Raw genomic sequence first — 17790 nt, 5'->3', positions numbered from 1 at the left:
TGTGAAGTGCTATTTTCTTTTCTGGTTCCTTTCTTTTCATTTCAGGAATGAGACTACCACACATATCTTAATAAAGCATGCCATGGTAAAGTGAGATTAATCTTGATTAAAGTTATATAAGGGCTGACGACCTAGTGTTTATATAGCCTGCTTCTTTGCTCTGCTGCCTTCATGCAGCAAAATGCTTTGTGGCCTGTCAACGTTTATTATATCATAAAGCACTTATCCAAGTTCAGGTTCTGATGGGATATTAATGCTGCTTATTAGATCCCCGAGGGAGATGGTAGGTTTTTCCTTATTGCTTGTGGGCTATGGGTAAAATGAGCCAAAAGTGAACTTGCCAATGGATCTGAGGGATGTTTCATATTTACCAGCGCCCCGATCCTTTTATTAGGAGGCTGGCAGCTAATGCACAAGTCATAAGGGTAGGACAGAAGACAGGGAAATGTGCAGTGTGGCAGCGATGGTAGAAACTTGGAATGGATAGATGCCCTCAATTTGCCCCCACTCTTGCATGTGGGGCCACTGGGGAGGGGGGATGAGCAGAGGAGGATGGGGGGAGAGGTAGACCCTTCGCTTCTTTTATTGATTTATTAAAGCCTGGCTTTTTGGCTAGCAGCTTAGCAGTGAAGCTCTGCCAGCCATTAATATTTACTATGGCCTTAGAGGGTCACACTAGCATCCTTCCCAGAGGTGGAGGACCAGGGAGGCGGAATGGCAACAGTGGGAACCAGAACTCTGCTGCTGCCGCCATGCCCCCTGCCATAGCCACAGGCAAAGCCATTGGGTGATAGCCTCTTTCCTTCTATTTTTGTTGGACGCCTGCCCCAAAGGCACTGTGCACACAGAAATGACAAGAGTCCAGCTCTACTAGAAACCACAGCTGGCAGACTTCTCTCTTTTATGCAAACATTACACTTCTATGCTCCTTGGGCAACAGTCCCAATTTGTCCAAAGCTGCCCTGTACATCCAGACATCCTCTTCCTTCTGCCCAATACAACACAGCCCTATTCCTTCCTTCCTTCCAAAAGTTTCAGAGCAACTTAGTTTTACTCTACCTTTCAATCAAATGATTCTCAAGACAGATTGCAACAAATTCTAATAATGAAAAGTACATCCTGAAACAGCCCTGTGTCCTGCTGCTCATGAACAAGGTCAGAATGTGCTTCCCTTCAATTCTCCTGTCTCAGAGAGTCTTACAGGGTTGCCATACACCTGGACATATCTGGAATACTGCTCTCTCTAGCCTTTTCCCGCTGGAAATTGGTCAAATGTCCAGGAAAATCTGGACGTATGGCAGCCTATGTCGGCAGTGTTGTTTTTGCCAATTTCCCATAAAAATAGCTCAAAAACAGCAATGTTTTTGCAATGAAAAGCTCAACAACTTTACGAAAAAAGGTTTTTTTCTGTCTGGATTTCCACTGTTTGAAATATGGCAGTCCTATCTTGCTAGGAAAACTATCTTCTAATGCCCTGGAATAACATTTATATTTTTTCAGTACCACTTGGGGAGGCTTTCCTTTCTGGCTGGCATGGAGAGCTTGACACTCACCTTGCTGGCCGGGAAATGGATCCAGGCCCACCTGCAAGATTGGCCAATCACAGGCAGGCTTGGAAGCAAGGCCTCCTTTGGGAGTGGGCCTGACGGAGCAAGGAGGCTTCCCTCAGGTCCACTCCCAGGATACTTAAGATGCTCTGCCCTTGTCATGCATAGCTGTCAACGTTTCCCTTTTTTAAAGGGAAGTTCCCTTATTCTGAATAGAATTCCTTGCAAGAAGAGGGAAAAGTTGACAGCTATGGTCATGGCATCTAGTTTCTTCCTCATCAGATCATTTAAGCATTGGATATATCTTAGTCTTGGGTGGAGGGGAGGGTGATAGTCTCTGCCTGCCCCTCCAAAGGTAGCGTATCCCATTAAAGGGATCCAGGAGAAGCTGCTTTCATCCAGGTGTCCAGCACCCCTCAAGGCAGCAATCTCTGCGGGGGTCCCCCTATTTGTTGTAAGTCATTGGAATCCCCACTGCCGAGTTGACCCCCATCGTTCTACCCGGACACTGAGGTCCAGCACCGAGGGCCCTCTGGTGCTTCCCTCACTGTGAGAAGCCAAGTTACAGGGAACCATGCAAAGGGCCTTCTCGGTAGTGGCGCCCTCCCTGTGGAACGCCCTCCCACCAGATGTCAAAGAGAACAACAACTACCAGACTTTTAGAAGACATCTGAAGGCAGCCCTGTTAAGGGAAGCTTATAATGTTTGATGTATTACAGTATTTTAATATTTTTGGAAGCCGCCCAGAGTGGCTGGGGAAGCCCAGCCATATGGGTGGGGTATAAATAATAAATTATTATTATTATTATTATTATTATTATTATTATTATTATTATTGGCATCACTTCGGGCAGTGAATGGTTGCCTATGCCAAACATCTTACATCTGTCATCAGTAAGGTTTTGGCCTTATTTGATCCAATCTAAGTTGTTGTGTCCATCATTCATAACCACTTCATAACCACTTGGGGAAGGTGCTACAGGGCTGGCTACAAAGCTACTCTTTCTGCACCTGTGTTCCTGTGCTCTACTTGGCAGATTGGGAAAGAAGCCTATAATTATCTCTCCCAATCTTCTTGTCCCTGTTTTCTGCACAGAATTAAAGGGGGAGCAGAAATCCCTTGGGGTTTTGGCCACATACGGAAATCTCACTGAAACTCTTAATTGGAATTTGCAACATAACTATATGTGACAAACTAGAAGTGGAAAAGGAAAATGGATGGGGGGCGGGGGGGGGGTGTTATGAAGCTTCCAAATCAAGGCATTCTCTGCAATCTGGGTTATCTGGTACAACTATTGTGAACTATATAGTCAAGAAGACAAGGCTTTAAAAAAGAAGAGTGCAAATAGTTAAAGGTCACAGTTTAAGTAGAGCTGACTGGCCAGCAATTCATCTTGTCCCACCATAAAAAAATAAATAAATCAGTGTGTCAGGAAGATGGGAGTGAAATTCATTTCAAAATGGGACTTGGGTGCTGTTTTGCAAGGGCTTCTAAAATGCAGTCCATTCTTCTCTTCCTCAGTGTACCTCCAACAGTTAATAATAGACGAAAGGCAAAGGTCTGTCTCCACCGGTGCTGCTGAGTCCCTTGTGAGGCCATATGGCATTTTGCATGAGCGCTAAATTCACTTAGCCAAGCAGATGTGCCATACAGTAGCTGAGCTTATTAAAAACACCGGAGCCGGTGTAAACACACTTTGGTCTATTCTCTGTTAATTGTCATCTCAATTAATGAGAAGCATATAGCTTCATCTAATATATGAAGCTAAAGATTTATGCGAAATTATTAAGAGATTATTTTGACATTGTGATTTCCACACACCCCGGAAGCCTTTGCTAAATAATGTGGATATGAAGAATGCTAAGGTCAAAGGTGAGAGACATTTCAGTACCATTGTTCGCTGTCCTTGAAGCTACAGATAATTGTATCAACAAACATCAAAGGCAAAGGGAGCCTTGCATTCTGCTTAAACTTAAGGAACTTGTTTAATGTTTAGAGAAGCCTCAGATTTTTTTCTTTTTGCAGCACAAGCAACTAAATACATAGGTTAAGGTTTATCAATTGCTGGTCCAGGATACTGCTGAAATATGCCACATATATCACTTGATATTTCATTCCTTATTACTAGATGCTTCATGATTTGCAGCTCCATGAGTAAAGTTGGCTTGCTTTTTATGTGGACACTTATTTCAGGATAGGCAGTGGGGCGGATTTGGGTCTTCCCACAACTCCCAGCCCCCACGGCTCTTTAGGGGATGCCATGGTTGCTTTTTCACTGTTATTGCAGTGCTTGAAATGAACATGTGAATCTGCCACGTGTCTACTCCGAAGTAAGCCCTACTGAATTCAGCAGAGTGTACTCCCAGGAAAGTGGGTTTAGGATTGCTGCCTAAGAGTAGTAGAGAAGCAAAAGTTTGAATGAGGGTCCTCCAGGTTTTTGTGTGTTGCAGAAGGAACAGATACAATTCACTTAAACAATGGGGTGGGTATTGCCCTTGGCAGACCTACAAGCTCATGCTGGGGATTTCCAGACCTGAACAGGTCCTGATTCTGCAGCTGAGTAAGTCTGTGCCCAGAGTGGAATTTTACTGCTACGCAGGAATGAAGGAAGCAGAGCGAGGGGCCAGCAGGGACCTGCCAACTTTCCTCTTCCTCTCAGATGGACAGGCTGATGCAAAAAATGAAAAAGTTGTGCAAACTTTTTTTTAACATCTCACATCTTCTCATTTTTCAGCTCCATTCCCCACTCCCCAATAATTGTTTGTTCAGACATAATATAAATGCACCCTGCAATATGTTAGATGCTCACTGAAGTCACATATGGAAAGGAACCAATATAGTATAATTGGCTCCAGTCGTACGTTTAAAAATAAGCAAAGGCAAGCAGATGGATCCTCCACAGGAGGCCCCAGGTATCTCCTGTAATGAGATGGAGTTCTGCAGGTATCTGGAGGCTGCTGATTAGCTTAATGCTCATAAGACCTATTTTAAGCACAAGGCAAATTTCACAGAATAAAAAGATCACATATTTAGCAATTTACCACTATACGGTCCTTGTTCTCAGGAAGGAGTGGGTCTCTCACAAAACATGTGGGGGGAAGCATTTTGCTTCCCTCTTTTGTGGCCCTTAAAAGACACTGCAGGGGCAGACAGTTTGCTTTCGCAACATGACAATTATGAATCTCAACCAATTAAGTATGATCCATGCACAGAGGTTGGAAGTGGCAGAAGGAACATTTCTGGGTGCTGAAACGCACAACAGGGAGTGCGCTATTCTATCTCTCACATCCACAAGCAGGAAAGGGGTCGAGTATGGACTAAAGATCCCAGCACATGCATGATGTGGTTCAGGTATACTGCTGCCGCGTGAACACAGCCAGACCCTTTCCAGTTAGAGCCACATGGGGCTTCATTGGAATCGGCTGGACACGGCCATCACGAGGAAGGGCTAGTTCATGCAATCTAAAAAACAAAGTAGTAAAGTTGTTTATGGGCTGCACCATTGCTGCAATGAGGTTTCATAATCATCATCATAATAGTAACAATAATAGTAATAATAACAACAGCAGTAATTTGATTTTTATCCTATCCTTTCTTCCAAGGAGCCTGGGGCAGCAAATGCATCCATAATAAAGCATTTTTAAAGCATTCTAAAAACAATTGCAACATTCTAAATACTGTTTAAAACATTCTCTCATTTGGAGGGGGCCGCTAGGGGCGCCTTGGAAGATGGCCAACAATACCATCTCTCCAGCTCACACGAGGTAATTAAGAGGCTGATATGGGAGTAAATCAGCCTCCCAAAATTCTTCCCGAGGAAGGGAAGATGCAGCCTCATCCGCGGTTGCCCATAAATCACCCCGAGTTTGAAAGAAGGAGGGGGGAGGGCACTGGACGGAAAGCCCTTGAGTGAGCTTTGGATCTCCCGGACGCTGCTTCTGAGAGCGATGCTAGTTGCATTACTTAAGATAAAATATTGGATATAAAAGTAATTGCACATGTTTCGAGCGAAGAAAAGGGTATATCAGATGCTTATTAAGCCTGTCACTGAGAAGTTAAGAGTGATGGAATGGACTATACAGAAGAAAACATCAAAGAATAACAGATATGTCGGTATGTTGAAACTGAATGAAAAGGGGGGGGGGGAGCTGCTTCTTCTTTTTATTACGATATTACCTAACAACCCCTCCCCTAGAAGAACCGTCACATGACTGATAGCAAGTGAGATTGGAAAATAAACTGTGTGGAAATAACTAAAGGCTTTGTTTTTTGGAAGATCTGGAAAGAAAATGAAAGGCTCTCCTGTGATGCAGTTCTTAATCGGGATTCGCCATTATGAGACAGACTATGTTGCAAGATTGATAGTCAGAGGGGGAGGGGAGCCATTGCTCTGTTATCATGTTTGGATTGTAAATTTGACTTGGAAAAATCTCCCCTGGAAAGACTGATTTATGGTGCAACTGATCTGGGAAAATTAATGAGCAGACGCTTAGATTTTATTTCATCGGAACTGACAAAAATGGTCCATGCCACCTGAGCAGGATTTTTGGATCAGCGTGTGATGATTTACTGCAAACAAAAGACTTACCAGTTTTTTTTAAAAAAGGGAGAGCCTTACAAAGTTCACACAGAAACATAATAATTGCCTTAACTCGCTTCCATTCTTGGGCAAGGTGATTGAGTGGGTGGTTGCTGAACAACTCCAGGCACGCCTGGAGGATGCGGACCATTTGGATTCCTTCCAGTCACGATTCAGGACTCATCATGGGACTGAAACTGCCTTGGTCGCACTGGTCGATAATCTCCGGTGAGCTAGGGACAAGGGTGAAAGCCGTTTCCTAGTTCTGCTGGATCTCTCAGCAACCTTTGACACCATCGACCATGACATCCTTCTGGACTGCCTAGAGGAGCTATAGGCAATGTTATACCATTATACAATGGTATAACATTATGCGCCATGTCCAGAAAGTGGTGTTGGGGGATGAGTGTTCAGACCCCTGGGCCCTCACTTGTGGGGTGCGCCTTAGGGTTCTGTCCTCTCCCCCATGCTTTTTAACATCTATATGAAGCTGCTGGGAGAGATCATCAGGGGGTTTGGGCTGGGTGTTCATCAGTAAGCGGATGATACCCAGCTCTACCTCTTTTAAATCAGAACCAGTGAAGGCGGTGAAGGTCCTGTGTGAGTGTCTGGAGGCAGTTGGAGGATGGGTGGCAGCTAGCAGATTGAGGTTGAATCCTGACAAGACAGAAGTACTGTTTTGGGGGGACAGGGGGTGGGCAAGTGTGGGAGACTCTGTGGTCCTGAATAAGGCAACTGTGCCCCTGAAGGACCAGGTGCGCAGCCTGGGAGTTATTTTGGACTCACAGCTGTCCCTGGAGGCGCAGGTCAATTTTGTGTACAGGACAGCTGTGTACGCAGGCTGAGACCCTACCTGCCCACAGACTGTCTCACCAGAGTGATGCATGCTCTAGTTATTTCCCACTTGGACTACTGCAACATGCTCTACGTGGGGCTACTTTTGAAGGTAACCAGGAAACTACAACTAATCCAGAATGTGGCAGCTAGACTGGAGACTGGGAGCAGCCGCCGAGACCACATAACACCGGTCTTGAAAGACCTACACTGGCTCCCAGTATGTTTCTGAGCACAATTCAAAGTGGTGGTGCTGACCTTTAAAGCCCTGAACAGATTCAGTATACCTGAAGGAGTGTCTCCACCCCCATTGTTTGGCCAGGACACTGAGGTGATTACTCAACAAGGCACAAGGAAAATGAAATCTTATAAAAGCAACTTATATTTATCAGTTAACATGCAGAAACCCACAATTTACTTAATACCTGTGTCAGATTTTCATGCCCTGTTGGATTAATTAACAATCTCTATCAAGCACCCAGTGGTTAAAGGGAAAATAGCAGAGAGTTACTCACTGCTCTGGTTCAACACTTTTTCTTCTTAATGTGGATTGTGCTAGAGAATTCCCCAGTGGGCTATGTCTTTAGATTCTGATCTGTAGTCAGTCTGTCAGGGCAAAAGTCAGACTCTGTCCAGCAAGCAAGAAGCAGAGTTTGTTAGAGAAGTTAACTCTTCCGGGTTAGCGCCATCGCCTAATGGCGGATTCCCTCCGAGCTCTGGAGGGAATCGGCTCAGCAGGGGTTGGGTCCTGCCGCGGCAGCGATGCGGGGACCCTCAGAAACCACAGGCGCTGAAGCCTGTGGACCTGGTGACTTGGCGGGCACCATTTGCGCCCCCCCGACCCGCAAAGGAGCCTTTTTAAAGACTCTGGAACGGGGGACGGAGAGCGGCGTGGTGCTGTGAGTCGACTGCTTCCCCTGCTGAGTGAAGCCGCATGCCATGGACGGAGAGCGCTGACTTCTTTCTCTGAACATTTGGATTAAAAGCAACAACCCGTGAGTAACACGGAAATTGGACTTAAAAGAGAAATTTTCTTTGGGAATTAGGCACGACCGGGTAAGGTGTAAAGAGGAAGTCCGCCTACCCGCCTTGTAAACATCTTAAAGCAAGGATTTTATTACTAAGGTTGTGAGAATACCTTTCTTCTTTGTGGAGAAAAGCAATTAACTCTACGTTGGGGCAATTTAAGTGATTGTGCTGGAGGATAAGAGCTAACATTGAGAGCGGAATTCACCCCTCCCCCAAGACCCGGGAGCGATCGGTGAGAGAGCCTGCGGAAGAGACTTAAAGACTTTGACAGCTGTCAAACTAGCTGTCAAAGTTGGAAAAAAAAGGAGAACCTTGTTTTTGCTGTCTTTACTGGTTATATTCGTTCAATTTGGTAACAAATTGTTAAAAATAAAGAAGGAAAGGCTAACTTGACTTTTGGGTTGGAACTGGAAGACATTAAGAAATCAGAATCCCTCTAGAGGGGGTTTAAGACATTACAAAAATGGCTGTAAGTGGAAAAATACTGGCTGAACTGGAGAAGACTTTTTCTCTCTTGGGAAAATTGCAGGAACAGACTGATGTTTTGACTATAAACGTCACAATACTGAAGGGAACAGTAAATAAAGTTGCTGAGCCTGGGAGGGACTTGACTCAAGTTCTTGCAGATGAACAGGAAAGTTTTGCAGTTGACCTAAAAATCTCTGCAGCCGAAGAAGAAAAGAAATTTGAGAAATCTGAGAATGTGATGAAAGAGGAACATGATGATTTGAAGGAAAAAGAAGGAGGAGCTATAATGCCACAGATGGTTGAGGAGAGCCAGAGGCCGGTTAAGATGGATATAAAGGAAAATAAGATCAGGATGATGAAAATTTGGTTTGAATTGAAGAATGGAGAATGGAGAGATCTCCCTATGTGGAGATCTGAAGACATATGGAATACAAACCTGGCTAAAGTGGAAAGTGGAGCTTTTGGGACATTTGGACTTAAGAGAAGTAAGAAACAAGATCTTGGCTCCATTTTTAAATATGGAGGCCTAGCTGGAAGAAATATGGACCTTATTGGGACAGAGCTCCTTCGAGATTCGGAGTTTAAAATAAAGGACTATCAAAAAAACCGGCAGAGAGGAATTGAGAGAGAGTTGAGAGCCTCGGACGTGAGGTCGCCAGGCTGACTGCAGATGGACTCATGGACCTTATGTTGGGGTTCGAAACTGGGAAAGGGGGTGGTGGGGCTTTGGGAATCCAAAGGGTGTATAGCTATATTCTGTTTTAATTAATTTGGTTTTGCCACTAACATAAAAATGGGGATTTCGGGGAAGGGAATTGGGGCCGACCTTAGAAAAAGATTTTTAAGAATAAGTATTGACGTATAAAGATTGAGGTTTTTAAGTTAAAATTGGTTAATTAAATTGATGGGGCGAATCTAGAAAAAGATTTTTAAGAATAAGTATTGATGTATAAAGATTGAGGTTTATAAGTTAAAATTGGTTAATTAAAATGAATTAGAGAAAATAAGGTAAAGTTTGGGGACAAGAATTTGCTGAGCTAAAAATTGGTACTGGAATACAAGAAGGGGAGGTGTGGGGAAGTCAAGGAAATTGGTTATTGACAGCAAGAAATGTAAACTTTATGAGTTTTTAATTGTTCTTTTTTATTATTTTTTGTTTTTTTCTTTATTTTTTGAAAATTCCAATAAATATCTTTTTTTTTTTAAAAAAAGAGAAGTTAACTCTTTATTCCTCTTTTCCCTCTGCCCTCTCCTCAGTGTCCCACCACCGATCCCTCCTCTGGGGTTTCCCTTGGGGATTCCCCTGCTGCTGCCCCCCACCACTCCTCCTTCATCTAGCCAGTCCCTGGCAGTCTGGCAGGATTAATCCCGTTGTAATAAAATAATAGAAATTACAAATAAAACCCATTTGGGATGAGTTTTGTAATTGCAAAGTGAGAACAATACATGAAAATAAAATTTCACAAATATATTTATTTTACTGAATTTTGTATCAGAAACAAAAGCAGTCTGATGAAAGAACAAACAAACAGCCTTTCAAATATATTCAGAATGCTATCAAAAAAGGAAGCACCAGTATCTTCCACATTGGCGAATAAATTACTAGAGATGGATGAGGGGAAAATTTACAGTTGCACTCTATGTGCTGTAGCAACAATTCCCTTTTTCTCACAAGTTCTGTGGTAATACAATTTTCATTATTATTTTTTGTTTTGCTAAAGGTCAAGGTCATTTTGTAACACTTTGTAATAAAACACATTATACTTTGCCCATTTCTGCAAGAAGAGAAAAATGTAATAACATTTCACTTAAAAACAAGAATCATATTTAAGCCTTATGTTATTAACCTTTATTTCAAAAACTAAATTTCAATGCTGAGTTCTGAGAGATAGTGAAAAAAGGCACAGGCATCTATGATTTCTGTCTACATGCTTTAAGTGTACATAGTTTATTGGCACTCGCATGCCAAGAACGCAGAGCAGGGTGGAAGTCTCAATGTCTCAGACAAATCAGGAACTCTGAAGAGCTTATCATCTTCCCGCTCACCAAAGAAGCAGCATGCGGGCTTCAAAACCTGAACAGGCTTCTAGTAAAGCCTAGCCTCTGGTCAGCAACACAGTTCAACAGTATCTTCTGGTTATGCCAGTCCTAGACATTTGGTAAAGGTAAAGGGACCCCTGACCATTAGGTCCAGTCGTGGCCGACTCTGGGGTTGCGGTGCTCATCTCGCTTTCTTGGCCGAGGGAGCCGGAGTACAGGGTCATGTGGCCAGCAGGACTAAGCCGCTTCTGGTGAACCAGAGCAGCGCACGGAAATGCCGTTTACCTTCCTTATCTACTTGCACTTTGATGTGCTTTCGAACTGCTAGGTTGGCAGGAGCAGGGACTGAGCAACGGGAGCTCACCCCATCACGGGGATTCAAACCACCGACCTTCTGATCAGCAAGTCCTAGGCTCTGTGGTTTAACCCACAGCGCCACCCGCGTCCCAGACATTTGGTACATACAGATTTACAAGGAAAAGCTGCTGACCATCCTGTGTATGTGAATACTTGGTGTGCTGGATTTTGTGGGTTCCTCCCAAGCAGTGAAGAGAATTTTACTACAGCACTGCTTCCGTGGATTTCAGATTGAGTGTGGCCACATTCCTTTCTGCTTGGCGGCATGTGACAGATTAAGGGGCCACCCGAATTCATTCCTTGTGGTTGCCCACTTGGGGGCCACCAGCTCCTTGCTCACCCTATTTCCAGATCTTTTCTGTCCTCCCATGGGAAATGCTTCCACATATCCATGCCCCTCACCCCCAAACTCCACCTCAGCCATGCCTTTTGGGAATACCCGATTCGGATGGGAAAGCTGCTTTGATGTCTGGGTTTTATGCATTTCTCCTCAGACAGGATTTCTGTAATGTTTGAAATCCACCTATCAGCAATGGAGCCACACACAGGCCTTTTAAATATTCCACACTGACAGAACAATCCTGACCATAAGTGTAACTTAGGTTGCCATAAGTTACTCTCAACTCTGTTCAAGAGCCTCTAGGAGGAGCTTCTCCTGGCAGAGTCAGCAGGAAAGTTTGGGACTGGGTTTTGAGGTCCCATGGCTGAGCTGAGCAGAGTTTGGAAAAGGTCTTGGCATGACCCCGCCAATCCCCAGAGATTACTGGCTCTTACTGCTCCAGTGTAATCTTTCACCAAGAGTTAAAGAAAGCTATGTAGGTTTTAAGTATATGGTTAATCATAGAATCATAGAATTATAGAGTTGGAAGGGACCCAAGGGTCATTTAGTCCAACCCCCTGCAATGAGGGAATCTCAACTAAAGCATCCAGGATAGATGGCCATCCAACCATGGCTGAATAAGTCTAATCCTATGACCAGTTCACAGAGTAAATTTTGATACTCCTAGTATCTACGCAGAGACTGGCCTTGTTCAAACATAAGGCTCATCCACACTTCTGTTTGCCCTGTGATTTCTAGGCATGGGTTCAAGAGGGGTGTTTCTTTTGTCCCACCACTTTCCTCAGGAAAACCTGCAGTTTACTGTTTAATTGAAATGAACGTCAACCAGGCTTTCTACTGAATGGTGCTTGCTCCAATTCAGCAGTAAATTGCAGGTTTCCCCATGGAACGCAGTGGATGAAAGAAAAGCCTCTCAGACCCCCGCCTAGGAATCATGGGGCAAATGGAAGAAATCACAAGACAAAGGGCCATGTGGATGAGCATGAGTTTGGGCAGGTTGTTCCTGCTGAAAAATTCATGCCAAGTCTCCAGACAGGGAGAACACTATGCTGAGGAAGGTCCCCTCCACTCTGGCCACACTTGGCCTTGTCAAAGCAAGTTCTCAACAAAGCTGTGGTATAACAACAAAACCCATATTGTATTTCATGTCTCAAGCCTTTTTTCCACATACTATACAATGGGCTGAGTGCTTCTATGCCCCTTTGGGGAAAATGGGACCCAGGGGCTTCCAGGAATACAGAACACATCTCTTGATCACAGGTGTCAAAAAAACATGATCACGGACATCAATGTCAAAGGCACACAAAAGCTCCCCATACTCTGTCATGAGCTGTGTCTGTCTGTGAAACAGAAAACAGGCTTGGCAAGAAAGGTACTTTCAACTGTGCCTTAAGATCCACATTAGCAGTGTGTGTGAGAGAGAGGGGGGGGGAGGGGGAGAGAGAGGGAGAAAAGATAAGATTGCTCCTCCAGCTCATTCATTGCTGACTCATTCCTTTGCAAAACCGCATTTGGCAGAGCAAACAGGCAAGAAGTCCTGATTTTTTCATGTGAACAGTAGCAGCACTGCGAACTTGCCCTTCTCTCTCTAGGTAAATTAATTTAAAGAATTAAACATCAGAGCAGAACCATCCCCCAAAGACTGATTGGGGATTCAAGGAAGAATGCATCGTTCCCTCTTTTGTCTCTTTTTAAACACACTTGCCTCTCTTTATGGCTCTCATTATAGATCTCGCTAATAAATGAGCATAATGTGCCATTTCAACATGATTTTAAATGTTTCATTTCTTTTAACATTAATCTACTTTGAACTTTTATAGCTCTACAGATAGTAGGAAGAGAAAACACAAGCCAGCAAAAACAATCACCCCCCCCATCAGAGAGCAGAGCTTTTTGAAAAATGTCTCTCCTCCTCATGTGGAATGGTTTGATTCTCAGCTCTGCTGTCTGTCAACTTGACAAACAGCATAACTAGCAAAAGCAGCTGAGTCTTGATGTGACATGCCCAGGAGTCATTGCATGAAGCATTTGTTTCCTAAGGGCAACAGGGCCTTGAGGAAGGAGAGGGAAGGAAGAGGCTGCTTGTACAACAAGGGGACAATGCAGAGGTAACAGCCCAACATAACCACATGGAGACAGGCACATCTTTTCACGCAAAGATGATTTGCACTATTAATATCCACAAACCCCTAAAGTGCAGCCTTTTATAAAAAGGCAGAGGTGGGGAGGGGATCTTTAGAACCTTGACAACAAAATGGAAAAGTAAACCGCTAAAACAACCTCCACATGTATTCATTAAACACTCCCAGGGCTAAATAATTGTAAAGTCTATAAAAGCGCACATTTCGCTTTAGCAAAGTGACCATAAAATGGAAGGGAGAGCATTATGGTGAACAGTCTTAATGCAGGCACTCCATTTGACCCCTGACTAACGGATAGCAGTTCAGATGAAGGTAGAAGGGACAAATAGCAATAGCAAACATAATTGAAAAATTCAAGCTAATGTCTGTTTGGTTTCTTTGCTGCACATGGGCCCATATGCCTAAACCAAACTGTTGCCATTTATCAGATAATACAAGCACACAGGATTTGTTTTTTGTTTTTTTAAGGTGATTTTCTTATCCATCATCTTAAGTTCTTCTTAGGGATTTGTGCTCTTGGGGATATATTGAACCAGTTTTGCTTTCTAGTTTAAGCTCTGTGGCAGCAAGGGACCTTGAACCAGCATCCTCCAAGGAGCAAAGAAACTGCCAAGTCATCACAGTTCTCAAGTTTTGTTCAGAACTCTTATATGGGCAGCAGGAGAGGGGAGAAACTCCAAACTTCTGCTCCTCACTACATCGTCTTAAGCCGTACCATCTCAAGAAAGTGTCTGAGAACAGTATGGTTGCGCTACTCTCCTCAGTGATTTCTCTTCTCACCTGAGGCAGCAATGAACCTAGCAGGGAAACCAATTGTGCCTCACACACAGACTTACTTCTAAAAAGTGTAGCACCCCCTCCCTGCAAATTTGCTTTCTTCTCTCTCCAGCCTGTCTGTTCTCTCCCAACAAAACCCCGTCTTTCCTATTTGGCTGTTTCCTGTTCTCCTGTTCCCCAGTGGCAGTTCCAAAGGAAAAGAAACAAGCCAAAATCTACCTAGATATGCCTACATATACCACAAAATGACATTTTTGTAATGGGTGTCATATGTTTTTAGACCTTCCACACATATCCCAATTTTAAAATGCAATGGCCAACTCTTCACGATAAGTGAATACAAAATTATGGGTTACCATAGTCATGGCTCTTTGAGTACCAGCTGTTCTCAGGGCTGTGGCATTTCACATCACTCTTGTGAAATGTTATATTCCTCCTCTCACCATTCTAAAACAGGCTGAATGAGGGAAGATGAGGATACCATATGAGGTCTAAAATAACAGAGGTCTTCATGGCCCAGACTAGGTTTAAATATATGTATTTGTGAATTATAGAATCATAGAATCATAGAGTTGGAAGAGACCACAAGGGCCATCGAGTCCAACCCCCTGCCAAGCAGGAAACACCATCAGAGCACTCCTGACATATGGTTGTCAAGCCTCTGCTTAAAGACCTCCAAAGAAGGAGACTCCAAAGCAGGGTTCCTGTGGGGCATTTCACACAAATATAGCCAAGAGCTGATTCTGATACAGTCAAACCCCGGAACTTGAATGTAATCAATTACGGAAGACCGTTCAACTTCAGAAAGGTTCGAGTTCCGAGGCGCAGCTCCCGAATGGTTGCACTCAAGTAGAATGTGTGTCAGATGTTTGAGTTCTGAGGAACGTTCAAAAACCAGATCACTTACTTCCGGGTTTTTGGCGTTTGGCAACTGAAATGTTCGGCAATGGAGCCGTTTGAGTTCTGAGGTTTGACTGTATCACAACATCAATAAGTGATATAAAGATGGTCCTAGACAAAGGGGTTAGACAAAGGGACGTGGGTGGCGCTGTGGGTAAAAGCCTCAGCGCCTAGGGCTTGCCGATCGAAAGGTCGGCGGTTTGAATCCCTGCGGCGGGGTGCGCTCCTGTTGTTCGGTCCCAGCGCCTGCCAACCTAGCAGTTCGAAAGCACTCACGGGTGCAAGTAGATAAATAGGGACCGCTTACTAGCGGGAAGGTAAACGGCGTTTCCGTGTGCGGCTCTGGCTCGCCAGATGCAGCTTGTCACGCTGGCCACGTGACCCGGAAGTGTCTCCAGACAGCGCTGGCCCCCGGCCTCTTAAGTGAGATTGGCGCACAACCCTAGAGTCTGTCAAGACTGGCCCGTACGGGCAGGGGTACCTTTACCTTTAGACAAAGGGGGGGCATAATACCATCTAGAACGGAAAATAAATCACACATACGACTTCTGCTTTACTGTATATGTGTGAAACCTCCCATGATGCTTTGGGTTCAGCAAGGAGTTGGGATGAAGCGGGTCAAAATTGAAGTTGGGTCAAAATTAAGGGAGAGAAGAATAACAGTGACCTCATTGTGGGAGTTTACTATAGATCCCCAAGCCAAACGGAGGACATAGATGATGCCTTCCTGGAACAGATGGCCAAGCATGCAAAAGGAAGGGAGGTAGTAGTAATGGGGGACTTCAATTACCCGGATATTTGTTGGATGTCAAACTCAGCCAAGAGCATAAGGTCAAACAGATTCCTCACTGGCCTTGCAGGCAACTTCATTGTCCAGAAAGTGGGAGAAGCAACAAGAGGAACAGCCATTTTAGATCTGGTCCTAACCAATGTTGATGACCCGGTTAGTGGGGTAGAAGTGGAAGGGTCATTAGGCGCGAGTGATCATGCTCTTCTGAAGTTTACTATACAGCGGAAAGGAGCAGCCAAGCATACTAGGACTCAATTTCTTGACTTTAAGAAAGTCTTAAAACTTAGGGAAGTGCTGGGTGAGATCCCATGGACAGTAATACTAAAAGAAAAGGGAGTTCATGATGGCTGGGAGTTTGTTAAGAGGGAGATAGTAAAAGCACAACTTCAGGCAATACCAATGAGACGGAAACATGGAAGGTGCCTAAAGAAGCCAGGGTGGCTATCTAAAGAACTTTTAACTGAGTTAAGATTAAAAAAGGATGTGTACAAAAAATGGAAAAGGGGGGAAACCACCAAAGAGGAATTCAAACAAATAGCCAGCATGTGTAGACACAAAGTCAGAAAAGGTAAAGCACAGAATGAACTCAGGCTTGCTAGAGAGGTTAAAAGCAACAAAAATGGCTTTTATGGGTATGTTCGTAGCAAAAGGAAGAACAAAGAAACAGTGGGGTCACTCAGAGGAGAAGATGGTGAAATGCAAACAGGGGACACAGAAAGGGCTGAACTCCTCAATGCCTTCTTTGCCTCAGTCTTCTCCGATAAAGAAAACAATGCCCGACCTGAAGAATTTGGAGCAAAGGATTCAGCAGAGGAAACACAGCCCAGAATAACTAAGGAGATAGTACAAGAATACTTGGCTAGTCTAGATGTATTCAAGTCTCCAGGGCCAGATGAACGGCATCCAAGAGTATTAAGAGAACTGGCAGATGTGATCTCAGAACCACTGGCAGTCATCTTTGAGAATTCCTGGAGAACAGGCGAAGTCCCGGCAGACTGGAGGAGGGCAAATGTTGTCCCTATTTTCAAAAAGGGGAAAAGAGAGGACCCAAATAATTACCGCCCAGGCAGTCTGACATCAATACCAGGGAAGATTCTGGAGCAGATCATTAAGCAAACAGTCTGTGAGCACCTAGAAAGGAATGCTGTGATCACCAATAGTCAGCATGGATTTCTGAAAAATAAGTCATGTCAGACTAACCTGATCTCATTTTTTGACAGAATTACAACCCTGGTAGATGAAGGGAACGCAGTGGATGTAGCCTACCTTGATTTCAGCAAGGCATTTGACAAGGTGCCCCATGATATTCTTGTAAAGAAGCTGGTAAAATGCGGTCTTGACTATGCTACCACTCAGTGGATTTGTAACTGGCTGACTGACCGAACCCAAAGGGTGCTCATCAATGGTTCCTCTTCATCCTGGAGAAGAGTGACTAGTGGGGTGTCACAGGGTTCTGTCTTGGGCCCGGTCTTATTCAACATCTTTATCAACGACTTGGATGATGGACTCAAGGGCATCCTGATCAAATTTGCAGATGACACCAAACTGGGAGGGGTGGCTAACACCCCAGAGGACAGGATCACACTTCAAAACGACCTTGACAGATTAGAGAACTGGGCCAAAACAAACAAGATGAATTTTAACAGGGAGAAATGTAAAGTATTGCACTTGGGCAAAAAAAATGAGAGGCACAAATACAAGATGGGTGACACCTGGCTTGAGAGCAGTACATGTGAAAAGGATCTAGGAGTCTTGGTTGACCACAAACTTGATATGAGCCAACAGTGTGACGCGACAGCTAAAAAAGCCAATGCAATTCTGGGCTGCATCAATAGGAGTATAGCATCTAGATCAAGGGAAGTAATAGTGCCACTGTATTCTGCTCTGGTCAGACCTCACCTGGAGTACTGTGTCCAGTTCTGGGCACCACAGTTCAAGAAGGACACTGACAAACTGGAACGTGTCCAGAGGAGGGCAACCAAAATGG

The 17790-nt window shown here is 44.2% G+C and overlaps 1 protein-coding gene across 1 annotated transcript in view; it reads right to left on the bottom strand.

Annotated features, from left to right (window-relative positions):
- Window positions 1-17790, bottom strand: part of CNTNAP2 (contactin associated protein 2) — a 971924-nt gene that overhangs the window by 247690 nt on the left and 706444 nt on the right. The window lies entirely within an intron of this gene.

The sequence above is a fragment of the Podarcis raffonei genome, chromosome 12, assembly GCF_027172205.1.
Source record: "Podarcis raffonei isolate rPodRaf1 chromosome 12, rPodRaf1.pri, whole genome shotgun sequence".
Taxonomy (NCBI): Eukaryota; Metazoa; Chordata; class Lepidosauria; order Squamata; family Lacertidae; genus Podarcis; species Podarcis raffonei.
This window is presented reverse-complemented; position numbering and strand designations above follow the sequence as displayed.